Genomic DNA, 17,234 nt, shown 5'->3' on the forward strand with positions numbered 1-17,234 from the left:
TATGCACATACATACATGTAAAAATAAAAAGTATATATACATACATACATACATACATACATACATATAGATATATTATATTAATATATTATATTATATATACACAAACCCATACACATATACATAATGTGCACATATATAGCCAGGAACACACATACATACACACACATACACACACACACACACACACCCACACACCCACACACACACACCCCACACACCAACACACACATACACGTGTAAATGCACATACACATATGTTAGGGAATAAATAAATAAATAAATATAAAAAGGGGGGGACAATATCATACCAGTAGGAGCCTTTATAACATAATATATCAGTAATCTGGTCCACTTCACATTCACTTCACAAAACCACAGGAAATCTATTGCCCGTTTACTTTTTAGTTCATACCTATATGTGTTATTGTCTGCCATTCTGGGCCTAAAAAGTCACTCAGAGGAGACCAGTCCTGAACAAAAGAGTCTAGCTTTCCTTCGAGGACATTGTAGATAGGTTTCTGCTTCCATTTTTGCATTTCAGACAGAGTTTAGTGCATGTGTCATATTTAATTTTTCAATTCAATTCATTTATTTTTGTAACATCCAAAATCACAACAACAGTTGTCTCGAAGGGCGTTCATGTTTTGGTTGATGGGGGAAACTGGAGTACCCGGAGGAAACCCATCCAGACACGGGGAGAAACATGAAAAACTCCACACAGAAAGGCCTGGCGACCCTGGGATCGAACCAAACCTTCTTGCTGTGAGGTATGAGTGTTGCCACTCAGCCACCGTGATATACACACAAAAACAAAACAACAGGAAAAATCAGACAAAACAAGAAAAATCGGCCAGGCGAGGAGGAGGAAGACCAGACGAGGAGGAGGAGAGCCGGGCGAGGAGGAGGGCCAGGCGGGGAGGAGGGGAGGGTCCATTTACTTCGAGTTACAGGGGTCACATGCATTTTATTAATAATTTTATACTGTACTTCATGAGATTTACTTGATTTAGTGATTCGTTTTGCATGGTTTAGTACTTTGATCCACTGCCGGTCATCCAGTTTGACACCAAAGTCATATTCCCAACTTTGTTTAATATTAATGACAACACCTGTATTCATATTAATATGGTCATATATATATATATTATAATTTAATCTTTTAATGCAACAGCTTTTATGAGAATATTATCTAAGATACTATTTTTTATACAATTTTTGTAGTATTTAATAGAATTGACATAACTTCTAATTTGCAAATATCAAAAGAAGTGAGCTTGTGGGAGATTAAATTCATTTTTTTAATTCTTTATAGAATCATCTACATAAAGATCTGATATTTTTGTAATGCTCGCTTCCCTCCATTCTCTAAAGCCAGAATCAGTACAGGTGAGTTGGAAATCTGGATTGTTAACAGTGGGTGCTGAAAATGAATATTTGTCAATACTAAAGTGTTTACGGATAGCACTAAGAGATTTGCAGATATTTTTAAGAATATAATTGTTTTTAATATTAGCATATACTTTTTAGAATCATAAAAAGGGGAGCAGGCACTGGGGCGGTTTGCAGCCGAGTGTGAAGCGGCTGGGATGAGAATCAGCTCCTCCAAATCCGAGGCCATGGTTCTCGACCGGAAAAAGGTGGTTTGCCCTCTCCGGGTGGGTGGTGAGTCTCTGCCCCAAGTGGAGGAGTTCAAGTATCTCGGGGTCTTGTTCACGAGTGAGGGAAGGATGGAGCGTGAGATTGACAGGCGGATCGGTGCAGCGTCTGCAGTGATGCGGTCGCTGTATCGGTCCGTTGTGGTAAAGAAGGAGCTGAGCCGGAAGGCGAAGCTCTCGATTTACCGGTCAATCTACGTTCCTACCCTCACCTATGGTCATGAGCTCTGGGTAACGACCGAAAGGACAAGATCACGGATACAAGCGGCTGAAATGGGCTTCCTCCGCAGAGTGGCCGGGCGCACCCTTAGGGATAGGGTGAGGAGCTCGGTCACACGGGAGGAGCTCGGAGTAGAGCCGCTGCTCCTACACGTTGAGAGGAACCAGCTGAGGTGGCTCGGGCATCTGCTCAGGATGCCTCCTGGACGCCTCCCTAGGGAGGTGTTCTGGGCATGTCCCACCGGGAGGAGGCCCCGGGGAAGACCCAGGACACGCTGGAGGGACTATGTCTCTCGGCTGGCCTGGGAACGCCTTGGGGTCCCACCGGAGGAGCTGGAGGACGTGTCCGGGGTGAGGGAAGTCTGGGAGTCCCTGCTTAGACTGCTGCCCCCGCGACCCGGCCTCGGATAAGCGGAAGAAAATGGATGGATGGATGGAAAAAGGGGAGATATTCTAGCTGTTGAGTATCTAAGCCAATTCCTTCTAAGTCGGGGAAGCAGAACAGGCCTTTTTTAACTCACTCTGAAACAAATTTTAATTGTGATGCCCAGTGATAGAATTGGAAATTTGGAATCCCAAGGCGTCCTTTTTGGATGGGCAGCTGGAGTTTTTGAAGTTCCATTCTAGGTCGCTTGTTGTTCCACAAAAATGCTCTTATAGCACTATATATTTGTTTGAAGATTTTAGAAGGGATATATGTAGGTAGCATTTGTATTATATACAGCAAGCGAGGAAGAACATTCATTTTTATAACTGCTAATCGATCCATCAAAGATAATGACAGAGTCGTCCATCTGAGGAGGTCAGTTTTCATCTTTGCAATTGCAGGTAAAAGATTATTTTTAATTAACTTATTTATGGTAGAAAAGTATATGGCAAGATATTTAAACTCATTTATAGTTACCTTAAAAGGATGAAAACATGTTATACTGTCTGCTATATTTCCAGTTGGAAGGGCTAATGATTTTTCATAATTCATTTTGTAGCCTGAGAATTGGCTAAATTCCTCAATAGTCCTAATAAGTGAAGGTATAGACTCTGTGGGGTTGTTCAGAAATAAAAGAACATCATCAGCATAGAGTGATATCTTGTGAGAGCCGTTATTTGTTTCTATGCCCTTGATCTCTTTGTTCATTCTTAAACTTTCAGCCAGTGGCTCGATGATCAAGTCAAACAGAAGAGGAGAAAGTGGACACCCTTGTTTGGTGCCTCTTTCCAGCAAGAATGTTTCAGACATTGTTCCGTTCATTAAAAGAGCAGCCTGTGGATATGTATAGAGCAATTTAATCCAATTGATAAAGTTTTCCTTGTTCTAAATAAATACATCCATTCAACGTGATCGAAGGCTTTCTCTGCGTCTAATGTAATGACCACAGCCTTTTCTTGTTTATATGCTACATACTGTAAAATGCCGAGCAGCTGTCGTACATTGGAGCACGATTGCTGTGTCTGGATAAAGCCAGTTTGATCGCAGGAAACTAATTTTTGCATCACTTTATTCAGGCGCATTGCTAAAATATTTTCTAGGATTTTTGAATCTGTGTTCTGAATTGATAATGGCCTGTATGATGCAGGATTTTCAGGATCTTTATTTTCTTTAGGTATTAATGTAATAATGGATTGCTGCATTGTCATTGGCAGTTTCTTCGCATCATACGCATGCTGAAGCATTCTTGTTAACAGAGGAGCAAAAATGTCCACAAAGGTTTTATACGCCTGGATTCTGTTCTAGATCTGGTTTAGGCCTGGTTTATTCTTGTTTTAGACCTGATTTAGACAAACTTTAGTTCTGGTTTTGCCCTGGTTCAGTCCTTGTTTAGTTCAAATAGATTACAATCAGTAATGGCAGATAGATGCACATTTTTATAGTCAATAATAAAAGGGAGTCCCCCAAGGTTCAGTCCTTGGCCCAGTACTTTTTACTTTGTATATTAATATGTTCCCCTCATCTTCACATTGTACTGGTCATTTTTATGATGACACAGGTTTGTATTCTGTTGCACCCACTGCTCAGGAAGCTCTATCCAAATTACAAAATGCATTTGATATTTTTCAGCCATCACTAATAAATCTAAAACTGCTCCTAAAACTGGTCCGGTCCGGCAGACTTCTACACATCCCCATGTTCATATACAAAGCTATACTGGTAAAACTTCCCCAGTCTCTCAACTCCCTGATTCAATTCGGTTCTCATCATTACCATACCAGGTCTGCGGAGAGACTGACTGAGCAGTACCACAAATCTACACAGAGCAAGGGAAAACTGGTTTTAGATTCTTTGCTCCTCATTTAGGGAACAGTCTCATGAACTCAAACTAAACTGTGTAGTTCCCTTAGGTGAATGTAAACACACTGTATCTGTCATCTTTTCAGACCGGTGTAACAGTTTTAACTGAAGCCTGAGGACCACACAGTCCGTAAATATTTTGATGTACTTTTACTATGCATTTTATTCATTGTAAATGTTCATGGTTAACTGTGTACTCAGGACTCGCTTGAAAATGAAATGCAATATTAATGGAATTTCCTGATGAAATAAAATAAAACAAATAGTCCTGGTTCAGTCCTGATTTAGTTCTTGTTTAACCCTGGCTCAGTTCTGGTTTAATCCTTGTTCTGTCCTGGTTTGGTCCTGGTTTAGTCCTGCTTTAGTCCTGCTTTAGTCCTGCTTTAGTCCTGCTTTAGTCCTGGTTTGGTCCTGGTTTAGTCCTGCTTTAGTCCTGCTTTAGTCCTGCTTTAGTCCTGCTTTAGTCCTGGTTTGGTCCTGGTTTAGTCCTGCTTTAGTCCTGGTTTAGTCCTGCTTTAGTCCTGGTTTAGTCCTGGTTCAGTCCTGGTTTAGTCCTGGCTCAGTCCTGGTTCAGTCCTGGTTCAGTCCTGGTTCAGTCCTGGTACAGTCCTGGTTCAGTCCTGGTTTAGTCCTGCTTTAGTCCTGCTTTAGTCCTGCTTTAGTCCTGCTTTAGTCCTGGTTTGGTCCTGGTTTAGTCCTGCTTTAGTCCTGGTTTAGTCCTGCTTTAGTCCTGGTTTAGTCCTGGTTCAGTCCTGGTTTAGTCCTGGCTCAGTCCTGGTTCAGTCCTGGTTCAGTCCTGGTTCAGTCCTGGTACAGTCCTGGTTCAGTCCTGGTTTAGTCCTGGTTCAGTCCTGGTTTAGTCCTGGTTTAGTCCTGGTTCAGTCCTGGTTCAGTCCTGGTTTAGTCTTGGTTCAGTCCTGGTTCAGTCCTGGTTTAGTCCTGGTTCAGTCCTGGTTCAGTCCTGGTTCAGTCCTGGTTTAGTTCCTGATATTTTGAGACACATTTTGCCATAGAGCCAAACCGCTGCAGTTTTCAGTTCTTTTTGCATAAACATTAAAATGTCTCTGCTCCCACTGTTTTTGTTTGTTTATTTATTTATTTAGATTTGATTTTTTTTCTTTTCTGGACCTCATCAGCTGCATGGGGCCAGCTTCAAAGTGCCTCCCATGTCTGCTCCTCTCCACAGGGAACGGCCTGAGCAACCACTGCCACAAATCAGAGCGCTTTGGTGGACACTTTTAAAGGTCCTGTACATCGTCTTTTCCTGTTTGAGCAGAATGTGTCTCACCTCAGTCCAGCCAGATTATACAAGCAGCTCTTCAGGTCAAAATAAGTCCTCTGAGTGCTGTCTATTATGTGTTTTTAAAAGTACCACTACTGGCTACAAGTTTAGCCCTAAACTTAAACCAGGACTAAACCAGGACTAAAGAAGGACTAAACCAGGACTAAACCAGGACTAAACCAGGACTAAACAAGAGCTAAACAAGGGTTGAACCAGGACTAATCCAGGACTAAATCAGGACTGAACCAGGACCAAACCAGGATTAAACCAGGACTAAATTAGAAGTGAACCAGGACTGAACCAGGACTAAACCAGGACTAAACCAGGATTAAACAAGAGCTAAACAAGAACTGAACCAGGACTAAACCAAGACCAAACCAGAACTGGTTTAGTCCAGGTTCATTCCTGGTTCATTCCTGCTTTAGTCCTGGTTTAGTCCTGGTTTAGTCCTGCTTTAGTCCTGCTTTAGTCCTGCTTTAGTCCTGGTTTAGTCCTGCTTTAGTCCTGCTTTAGTTCTGCTTTAGTCCTGCTTTAGTCCTGCTTTAGTCCTGGTTTAGTCCTGCTTTAGTCCTGGTTTAGTCCTGGTTTAGTCCTGCTTTAGTCCTGCTTTAGTCCTGGTTCATTCCTGCTTTAGTCCTGCTTTAGTCCTGCTTTAGTCCTGGTTTAGTCCTGCTTTAGTCCTGCTTTAGTCCTGGTTTAGTCCTGCTTTAGTCCTGCTTTAGTCCTGGTTTAGTCCTGCTTTAGTCCTGCTTTAGTCCTGCTTTAGTCCTGCTTTAGTCCTGCTTTAGTCCTGGTCCAGGGATACAGGGGGATGGGAGGGCATCTGACACACTGTATATTTATTTCACTGTGTTAAATATTTGTTTTCACTGAATTTACAGAATTGCTCTTCTCACTTACGCCCTTTTCACAAGCAGAGTTTACGTCACAGTAAAGTTAAAAGAGCTACCATGCTAACTGTGCACTTCCTGACTGCAAACAGAGCTACTTCAGTTTAAACAGTTTGCAGTGGTTCAAAGTTATTCCTCACTTACCTTATGCTTTTAGAGCGTCCTAATAATTCACCATAATGATTTATAAGCGTTTTTCACAACTTTCAGAGACCAGAGTGGAGTTTTGTGCACTTCCTGATTCTTGAACAATAAAACGCTTTATCATTTGATGCAGACAGCACAAACACTGCTGCCCCCGTGTGGTCAGACACAGAATCACACACACTGAACACTTTATATAAAGATTTAATGAGGACGAGACACAGAGATGAGATTCTGCTGTCAACACATGAACATCAATCTATTATAGAGTTTATATGAATGACAGAAAGAGAGAAAAGAGAGGGGGAGGAGAGAGGAGAGGGAGAGGACAGAGAGAGGAAAGAGAGAGAAGAGCAAGGACAGAGGGAGAGGGGAGGGGGAGGAGAGAGGATAGGGAGAGGGGGAGGACAGAGGGAGTAGAGAGGGAGAGGAGAGGGAGAGGACAGAGGGAGTAGAGAGGGGGAGGAGAGGGAGAGGACAAAGAGAGAGGAGAGCGGGAGGACAGAGGGAGAGGAGAGAGGAGAGCGAGAGGACAGAGGGAGAGGAGAGGAGAGGGAGAGGACAGAGGGAGAGGAGAGGGAGAGGAGAGGGGGAGGAGAGAGGATAGGGAGAGGAGAGGACAGAGAGAGAGGAAAGAGAGAGAGGAGGGAGGACAGAGGGAGAGGAGAGGGGGAGGACAGATGGAGAGGAGAAGGGGAAGACAGAGGGAGGGGGAGGAGAGAGGATAGGGAGAGGGGGAGGACAGAGGGAGTAGAGAGGGGGAGGAGAGGGAGAGCACAGAGGGAGACGAAAGGGAGAGGAGAGGGGGAGGAGAGAGTGAGAGGAGAGGGGGAGGACAGATGGAGAGGAGAAGGGGAGGACAGAGGGAGTAGAGAGGGGGAGGAGAGGGAGAGGACAAAGAGAGAGGAGAGCGGGAGAACAGAAGGAGAGGAGAGGGAGAGGACAGAGGGAGAAGAAAGGGAGAGGAGAGGAGGGAGGACAGAGGGAGAGGAGAGGGGGAGGACAGGGAGAAGAGAGGGGGAGGAGAGGGAGAGGACAGAGAGAAGAGAGAGATGGGGGAGGACAGAGGAGAGGGAGAAGAGGAGGAAGGAGGAGAGGGAGAGGAAAGAGAGAGAAAAGAGGGGAAGGACAGAGGGAGTTGAGGAGGAGAGGACAGAGGGAGAGGAGTGGGGGAGGACAGAGGGGAAGGAGGAGTGGATAGAGGGAGAAAGAAAGAGAGGAGCAGAGAGGGGAGATATGAAAGTAGGATTGAGAGAGGAGGGAGAGAGAATAGAGGGGACGAAATAGAGTAGAGGTAAGTGAGAAGAGAGAAAGAGAGGAGAAGAAAGAAGAAGTGGAGGATGAGGAGAAAACCAAGGAGGAGAGAGAAAGAGAAATGGAGAGAGGAGACAACATGAAAGGAGAACGGGAGAAAGAGAAGAGGAGAGGGCAGTAAGGAGAGGGCAAAGGGAAGAAAGAGGAGATGGCGCGAAAGGACAGAAGATAAGAGAGAAGAGGAGACAAGGGAAAGAGGGTGATGATGAGTATGAGGACTGAGGAGAGAGGGATGGGGAGATTAATGAGAGAGAAGGAGAGAGGGAGGATAGGAAAAGAGAGGGGGGAAGAGGTGGAGAGAGAGGGAAAGATCAGAAGAGTAGAGATTAAAAGAGGAGAAGCGGAGGAGGAAACATGTAAATTATTTATTTATCCTTATATTTCATTTATGAATCTGTCCATCCATTGCATTCATCTGACAGGGACATTACAGTACAGTTTATATTGTGTATATTTTCATTTATTTTGCTGGTTTCTTGTTTGTTTTTTAGTCCAAAGTCTATTATCGTTCAAATCTCATCTGCTTACAAAGACCCCCCTCTAGTGGTCAGATTGTGCCAGTGAACTACATAATTTTACAGAATAAGTGTGTTTTACTTTAGACCTAGATTTCCAGGTCTAATCTAATTGATGGTGACGTCACACTTGGGGGTTCGACATGTATCAGTCGTTACCATGGAGACACAATGAAAAAAAAAAAAAGAAACAAAAAAACAACAACCCTGGAAACTCAAGAAAAACTTCAAAATGAATGTAACCAGTACATTCTCAAGAGGGACTTGTTTAACACCAAAAATCAAATCAGCTCTTTCTGGTAAGATTATGTTAAAATAAAGACCAGGACAGAGAGAGAAAACAGGGGAAGGACAGAGGGAGAGGAGAGGGGGAGGACAGGGGGAGGGCAGGAGGAGAGGACAGAGGAAGAGGAGGGGGGAAGACAGAGAGAAAGGAGAGGGGGAGGACGGGGGAGAGGGAGAGGGTGGGGGACGATAGAGGGAGAGGAGAGGGGGGGATAGAGGGAGAGGGGGGGATAGAGGGAGAGGAGGGGGAGAGGGCAAAGGGAGAGGAGGAGGAAGGAGAGATGGAGATGAGAGAGGGGAGATCAGACTAAAGTCTAACAAAGCCTCAGACAGAGCAGTGCCTTCTGTTAGCACCACACCCCTGTTGATGACATCAGCTGCAAAGGTGTCATAGGTCTGGATAACTTGGTCTAAATGACTAACACATCAAAGCTGTTTGCACCAGAGACATAGACATTAAAGATGCTCTGTGTCACATTTCTGGAGTATTTGCCACCTACTTGTCTCCATGGAGATGTTGTTTCCTGGAATGTTCCATAGGGCAAAATTACTAAACTTGTCTCCATTCAGAATTTTTATTTTTTATTTTTATAAAAACACAGCTAAATGCAAAATATTCCATGCTGTACTGAGGAACATTCCAGGCAGACATGATACATTGAAATAATATGAACTATATCTAATGTGAACTTTGTAAAAGCATATTTTGAAATTGAGTTTATTTATTCTTTCATTTCTAATCTTTTTAAATTTGAATTATGTCTGACCACCTTGGGGCAGTGGTGACTCTGTTGGTTTCATTTTAATTACATTGATTAAATGGAGGTTTTTGACTTTTAACTATGACTTTTTAATTTTAATTAATTAATTAATTTATTTATTTATCTATTCATTCATTCATTCATTTTGCTGTGGTGTTACGGAAACTATTGAGGAGTTTAACAATATCAATGGAGAAACAGTCCAGCAGAGGGCGCTGTCACATAAGGGGAGTCTGTTGTGGCTGTAGCGCTGTCATTATTGAAAACTCTTTATCAGTTCTGCGTTTTATTTCTGTCCCTTCCTGACCCAGATACGATGAAAGTGATATAAAGGCATTAGACTGATAGACTGCACAAGGCTCAGTCTACACGACTCACTGTAGGACTGACGCCCAGATGAGCTCATGTGAGAACATATTTCTTGTTTGTTGTGAGAATGTTTTCAAGGTATTTCAAATCTTCAAGTAGATTTCATCCATTCATATTTGAGTAATCTAGCGATCTGTCCCGTATCCTATTCAAACCCTCCTTATTGTCCGCTCTAAGATTCTGTGTAATGCTCCGCCCACAAGTCTACATCACCCATGCTCCCATGTGACAATTCTCCATAAATATACAAAAGCAGGACACAAAACTCTACAGTACAACTTCACAAATCTGATGTGATGTGCAGCAGATTGTGTTGTGATAGTGCTCTGAAGGGGGAGGGAGTTAACGCAGGGAGCAAAAGTAGAGGGCACTCATATTAAAATGTTTAATACGTTTCATTTTTGGTTTTGAGACTGGTGTTTTTGCTGAACATAGCATTTTCAAAAAAGCAAAAGGCGACATGGTGATCTACACATGTTATGTGTTAAAATAGATTACTCAAGTAGGAATAAAAGTATGCAGTTTGAAAACTACTCTGACTAGTGCAATTTTTTTAAAGTACTAGTTAGCTCTAAATTTAAGATAGGACCAACCCAGGATTAGACCAGGACTAAACCAGGATTAAACTAAGACTAAACCAGGACTAGATCAGGACTAATCTGAGTCCAGACCAGGATCAGATGAAACTTTTTCTGATCTTCAGTTTAATGGAAGTCTCTGATATGTTACAGACTGGATCCTGTGCACTCAACCTCATCACCATGACGACAGGTTACTCATCTCAAAATGCTGCAATAAAACTGGCTCACAAAAGATGATTTCGGCAAATGACAAGTTGGACTACTCATTTCACTGAAGTTAACATAATTATATTTAAGAAATAACTGAGATCATTATATTTAAATTTTTTGTCAAACCCCCCCCCCCCCCAAAAAAAAAAACCATTGACATTTGTTTTCCTAGTTTGGCCTCTTTTTAGGTTTAAGGGTTTACTTCCTGGTTGGAGATCATGACATCACACTAGGGAATTCCATAAGTGTTCCCTTATGCAACCATGTTGTTCACTGTGGCAAGATTCCTCAAATGTACACAGAAATCATTCTTTGACAAATATATATAAAAATCTTTATTTTGTTGATATCAAGTTTAAAGTATCAAAAAATTAATTAAAAAAATTAATAAAATAAATAAAAATTATGCCAGACTTTTGGACAGAATTCTCCCAGTGTAACGTCATCATCACAGAGGTGTCACAATGACATCACTGTGACATCTCATTGTTATCACAGTGACGTCATGGTGGCATCACCTTGACATCATTGTAACATAACTGACATCACTGTGACATCACAATGACATCACAATGACAACACAATGACAACACAATGACATCACAATGACAACACAATGACAACACAATGACATCATAATGACAACACAATGACAACACAATGGCATCACAATGACAACACAATGACATCACAATGACAACACAATGACATCACAATGACAACACAATGACAACACAATGACAACACAATGATATCACTGTGACAAATCCTAGAATCAAGTTGAACATTCCTGGAGAAGGAGAACAGCCAGGCGTCTCAGATCACGGAGAGTTAAAGAGGAATCTCACATCCAACAAAACTACTTCAAACTTTGTGACTGCATTTCTATATCATTGAGATCACACTCAAGTTTGCACATCCAGGCTTAGTCTATAGTGAAAAAAAAGTTTTTTAGCTTAGCACTATTATACATTGAAGTGGAACTAAACTCTCTCTCTCTCTCTCTCTCTCTCTCTCTCTCTCTCTCATTACCTCCAAACCCACCTCGGACCCCCCCTCCTCCCCCACTGCCCTCACAGTTGTGGAGCAGGACGTGACTAAGCTTTTCAGGAAGCAGAATCCCCGTAAGGCAGCGGGCCCAGACGGTGTCTCTCCTTCCACCCTTAGACACTGTGCTGAGGAACTGGCTCTTGTCTTCACGGACATTTTTAACACCTCCCTGGAGTCATGTCACGTCCCAGCCTGCTTCAAGCTGTCCACCATTGTCCCCGTCCCCAAGAAGCCCAGGATCACTGGACTTAATGACTACAGACCTGTGGCGCTGACATCCGTAGTCATGAAGTCATTTGAGCGCCTGGTCCTGCACCACCTCAAGTCCTTCACCTCCCCCCTCCTGGACCCTCTGCAGTTTGCCTACAGAGCCAATCGGTCTGTGGACGACGCCATTAACCTGGCCCTTCACTTCATCCTCCAGCATCTGGACTCCCCGGGAACCTACGCCAGGATCCTGTTTGTGGACTTCAGCTCTGCATTCAACACCATCCTCCCTGCTCTGCTCCAGGACAAGCTCGCTCAGCTCAACGTGCCTGACTCCACCTGCAGGTGGATCACTGACTTCCTGACAGACAGGAGACAGCGCGTGCGGCTGAGGAAGAATGTCTCGGACACTCGGACTATCAGCACAGGTTCTCCACAGGGCTGTGTACTTTCTCCCCTGCTCTTCTCCCTGTACACCAACTGCTGCACCTCCAGCCACGACTCCGTCAAACTGGTTAAGTTTGCGGATGACACCACCCTCATCGGACTCATCTCGGACAGCGATGAGTCTGCCTACAGGAGGGAGGTGGACCGGCTGGTGTCCTGGTGCAGCAGCAACAACCTGGAGCTCAACACCCAGAAGACAGTGGAGATGATCGTGGACTTCAGGAAAATCACAGCCCCCCTGCCTCCCCTCACCCTGACGGACTCCCCCATCACCACTGTGGACTCTTTCCGCTTCCTGGGCACCTGCATCACCCAGGATCTCAAGTGGGAGCCGACCATCAGCTCCCTCATCAAGAAAGCCCAGCAGAGGATGTTCCACCTGCGGCAGCTGAGGAAACGCAAGCTGCCAGTCCAGATGATGGTGCAGTTTTACACTTCCATCATTGAGTCCATCCTCACCTCCTCCATCACTGTGTGGTTCACTGGGGCCACTGCCAGGGACAGACAGAGACTGCAGCGCATTGTGCGCTCTGCTGAGAAGGTGATTGGCTGCAGCCTTCCATCTATACAGGACCTGTACGTCTCCAGGACTCGGGGGCGAGCAGGCCGTATAGCAGCTGACACCTCTCACCCTGGACATGGACTATTTGAGCCATTTCCCTCTGGCAGGAGGCTACGGTCCATTGGGACCAGAACCTCTCGCCATAAGAACAGTTTCTTCCCCTCTGCTGTTTGTCTCATGAACACTTTATAATATCTGCACTATACTGGACACTTTATAACACCGGTCACTTTCATAAGCCACTTTGCACTGTTGTTCTGATGCTGCTATTGTACATATTTTCTCCCTTTAAGTATTTCATTTGATTTTTTTAAGCATATCTTTTTAACTTTGTGCATGCCCTTATTTGTATTGTATTTGTATTTATTCAGTGTGTTTATGTTGCACTTTTTCACCGAATCAAGTTCCTAGTTTGTGAACTGTGTTCACAGACTATGGCAATAAAAGTCTTCTGATTCTGATTCTGATTCTGATTACTGTGATGTCATCAGCTTGAAACTTTAGCATTTATATCAATAGTGAAAGAATGCTTAAATGAGAAAACGCTGTTGATTTTGTATAGTTCGCTGATACTTCCTTATATGACCTATGGCGTGGAGGTGTGGGACAACACATATCAAACAAACATCATTCATGTTATTACTGTCCAAAAATGAGCAATGCAAATTGTGAATAAAGCCCCTTACAGGGCTCATACTAATGAATTTTTTATCCAAAAAAATACTATGAAATTCAAGGAGCTGGTAGATTATAGAACCGCACAATTTATCTATAAAATTAAGAATAATTACCATTTCCCATTCATAATCTGAATAATTACCATTTCATATTCAAAATCTGTTTAAAAATGGAGATGCTTATAATTTTCAAGGGCATGCGGTATTTAAAAAAACAAAACAAGGGTTAGAACAAATGTAAAACAGCACTCTATTTTAGCTATTAGATGAAGATATCAAAGATTGTAGAACTTTGAGCCATTTCAAAAGTTTGTATAAAAAGAAAGTTATAAATTCATACATTCATACAGTGATATTAAATGTTGAATTATGTTCTTTTCTTTCCTTTACTGTGAACATTATGAATGCAGCAACTTTATGTTTAGTATAAAAGGGGTAGGCGTCATAAGCTTAGGCTTCTGCATATTCCTTTTCAGACTTTTGTGTATTTGATTTGTTTCCTTGACTTAAGACAGAAATGTCTGGAAAGAAAATAAATAAGGTCACAAAGTCGTAAAGTGATGTCATCAGTATGATGTCATCAGGACGTTTAGAACTCTCTAAAGCAGAACTCTCTATTTTCTGTACTTTTCAATATTGTTTTAAACTTTTCTTCACAAATTTCTCATTGTTTGGAGTAAAAGTGTCATCTATATTCACAAGAAAAATGGTTTCCCAGTGCGTTGTCCCTGCATTTTGCATGGCATTGGCACAAAAACTAAAGCTATTTTTTTCCTCACCCACAGCCATAGCCTGTATAAACAAGTGGAGTAAGTGAGTGTGACATCGCCCACAGTGTTCGGCTCCAGTCCAATGAAGCTCATCAGGGCTCTCAGTTATAGGGGCCAATTTGGAGCTAAGAGGCATATTAGGAATTTCGACCGTAGTATCATGGCAACCAAAGAGACAATCCAGAGTGAGGCTGTTGAAGGTAACCCCCTTCCCACCACTGCGGTTCAGCAGGAGGCACCTAAGGAACCGCCCTTTGGCACTCAGGACAGCTACAAAACTGGGCAACAGCTGAACACAGACCAGGCCAATCAAAAAAGTGCTCTGTCCAGGAAATGTATTTTATTTATTTTAATTTTAGCAAGGAAGTCCCAATGAGATTGCATCTCATTTTCAAGGGAATAGAACATCCCAAGGTGAGTGTAATATCTCAGAGAATTTGCCTAATGACTTACTGTTTTAAATTGATCATGGTGACCATATAGAAAATCATTTTGAGGAAAGCCCTCTTCTTCAGACTCTGAGCTGTTTTATGCACTAGTATAATGCACTAAAGACTCCTTAGTATAATCTTAAATATGCCATTATGTTTTGGTGAACAAAAGATGTCATATGCAGATGTCATATTTGTTCATATGGTGAACAAAAGATGTCATATGCACATAGAGCCCACATTAAATCCAGAATTTGCCTAATGACTTACTGTTTTAAATTGATCATGGTGACCATATAGAAAATCATTTTGAGGAAAGCCCTCTTCTTCAGACTCTGAGCTGTTTTATGCACTAGTATAATGCACTAAAGACTCCTTAGTATAATCTTAAATATGCCATTATGTTTTGGTGAACAAAAGATGTCATATGCAGATGTCATATTTGTTCATATGGTGAACAAAAGATGTCATATGCACATAGAGCCCACATTAAATCCAGAATTTGCCTAATGACTTACTGTTTTAAATTGATCATGGTGACCATATAGAAAATCATTTTGAGGAAAGCCCTCTTCTTCAGACTCTGAGCTGTTTTATGCACTAGTATAATGCACTAAAGACTCCTTAGTATAATCTTAAATATGCCATTATGTTTTGGTGAACAAAAGATGTCATATGCACATAGAGCCCACATTAAATCCAGCTCTAATGTAATCAGTCTATTTCCCTGCTATAGATTTGATCAGAACAGGGGCGATCACATCCTCCCAGTGTCAAATGAGGTTTTATTGGCCCATCTCCGACAGGAGACACGAGAGAGAGGAAAGAGAGGGAGAGATAGAGAGGGGGATAGTGGAGAGAGAAAGAAAGAGTAGAAGAGAAAGAGGACAGAGAGATCGAGGAAAGAAAGAGAGGAGGGGGAGAGAGAGAGAGAGAGAGAGAGAGAGAGAGAGAGAGAGAGAGAGAGGGAAAGGCATGGGGCCATTTTGAATCTGTCATTACCTTTAATCTCCAAATCACATTTACAGCAGTAGCAGAGCGATATGGCCTCTGCCTTTTGCACAGGGAGGTAATATTTAAGGTCAATTCATATGGCTCAAATTTACATAGTCCATTAGCGTGAAAAATGGTAACCATGCATAAAGCATACTGTAATTATCCAATCAGGTTCATCTGGTTTTCCCATCATTTATTTTAATAGATTCTTTTTTCAGACCAAGGCTTAATTTGTTTTCATACCTGACAGTCTGGGTGGCTCACTAGTGACAGCACCATCTGTAGTCTGATTTTCTTTTCTTTTTTTTACTGGAGTACACCAGCAAAACTTTACAGGCAACTACTTGTCCACCCAAAAGAAAATAGAACCTGAGCAAAAATGCAATGTCATATATGAAATACCCTGCATGTCATGCAATAAAACATACATTAGGGAAACAGGGCTTTTGGTACATTTTTAAAAAATCTTTATTTATACAGGGGGACCCAATGAGAGCACTTGGGCTCTCTTTTTCATGGGTGCCCTGTTTAAAATACAACACAAACCGAAAAAAACAATCAAAACAAATAAGTCCATAAAAAACATCAATAACAAGTGCAGGTGTGTGTATGAAAGTTTGTTATCAGATTATTAAATTGCAATTGTGTCACCAACATATTAAATATAATTAATAACAATAATTAACTAATATAATTAACAACAATAATTAACAAGCAGGTGAGGTATGTTAATGGAAAAAGGCACATAGGACAGAATGTGAGAAGGAGACAGCAAACCTGTTCACACAAGCAACTAAACACAAAGCAGAACAGGACAAACTCAAATAGGTCATTTCTGACTTTTACAAAAGAGAGAACCACATTATGGACTGGGACGAGCAAACATCATTACAGCAGAAATACAGAAACATCTGGGAAACTGTCCTGAAGAAGTCTAACTGCAGATGGCGCTGTCATCCTGCTTCCATTGGTAGAAAGACAGCACCAAAATTGTTTAAATCAGCTGACCAGACCACAGCAACATCAAGTGACCACTCTGAGGCGCTAGTGAGCAGTCCAAACTGTCAGGGATGAAAACAAACTAAACCTTGGTCTGAAGAAAAAATCTCTTAAAATAGTATAATTAGAATATGTGTATTGATAAAGCTGCACTTTGTAACTTTTCTGGTAGTGGGTCTGCCTCATGCTTGTCTCCATGGAGATGTTTTTGCCTTGTCTTCAATGTTTTGCAGTGTGGCATAAATGTCCATATTTTATTCTACTTTACATACTGTACTTCACTTACAAATCCTGAGGAGAGGGCCCATCACACCCAAGCTCCCAGAATTCATCTAGTTCCTGTCACGATGGAAATGTTTGTCTGAAATCCATGTATAACTGCACAGGTAGTCGAGAACAGATAATCAGTCTTCTATATCAGTACACTCTGAGCATCGCCATAGCAACGAGTTCACACTTGAGCAGCTGTTAAGAGGAACTAGCTTTAACTAAGCCTCAAACATTTATGGACAGCATCAAGGCTGTCAGATTTGAAAGTGAACTGTTTTCATTTTGTGGGGCCATAAGTGGCTTAAACAAC

This window comes from Periophthalmus magnuspinnatus, chromosome 20, assembly GCF_009829125.3.
Source record: "Periophthalmus magnuspinnatus isolate fPerMag1 chromosome 20, fPerMag1.2.pri, whole genome shotgun sequence".
Lineage (NCBI taxonomy): Eukaryota > Metazoa > Chordata > Actinopteri > Gobiiformes > Gobiidae > Periophthalmus > Periophthalmus magnuspinnatus.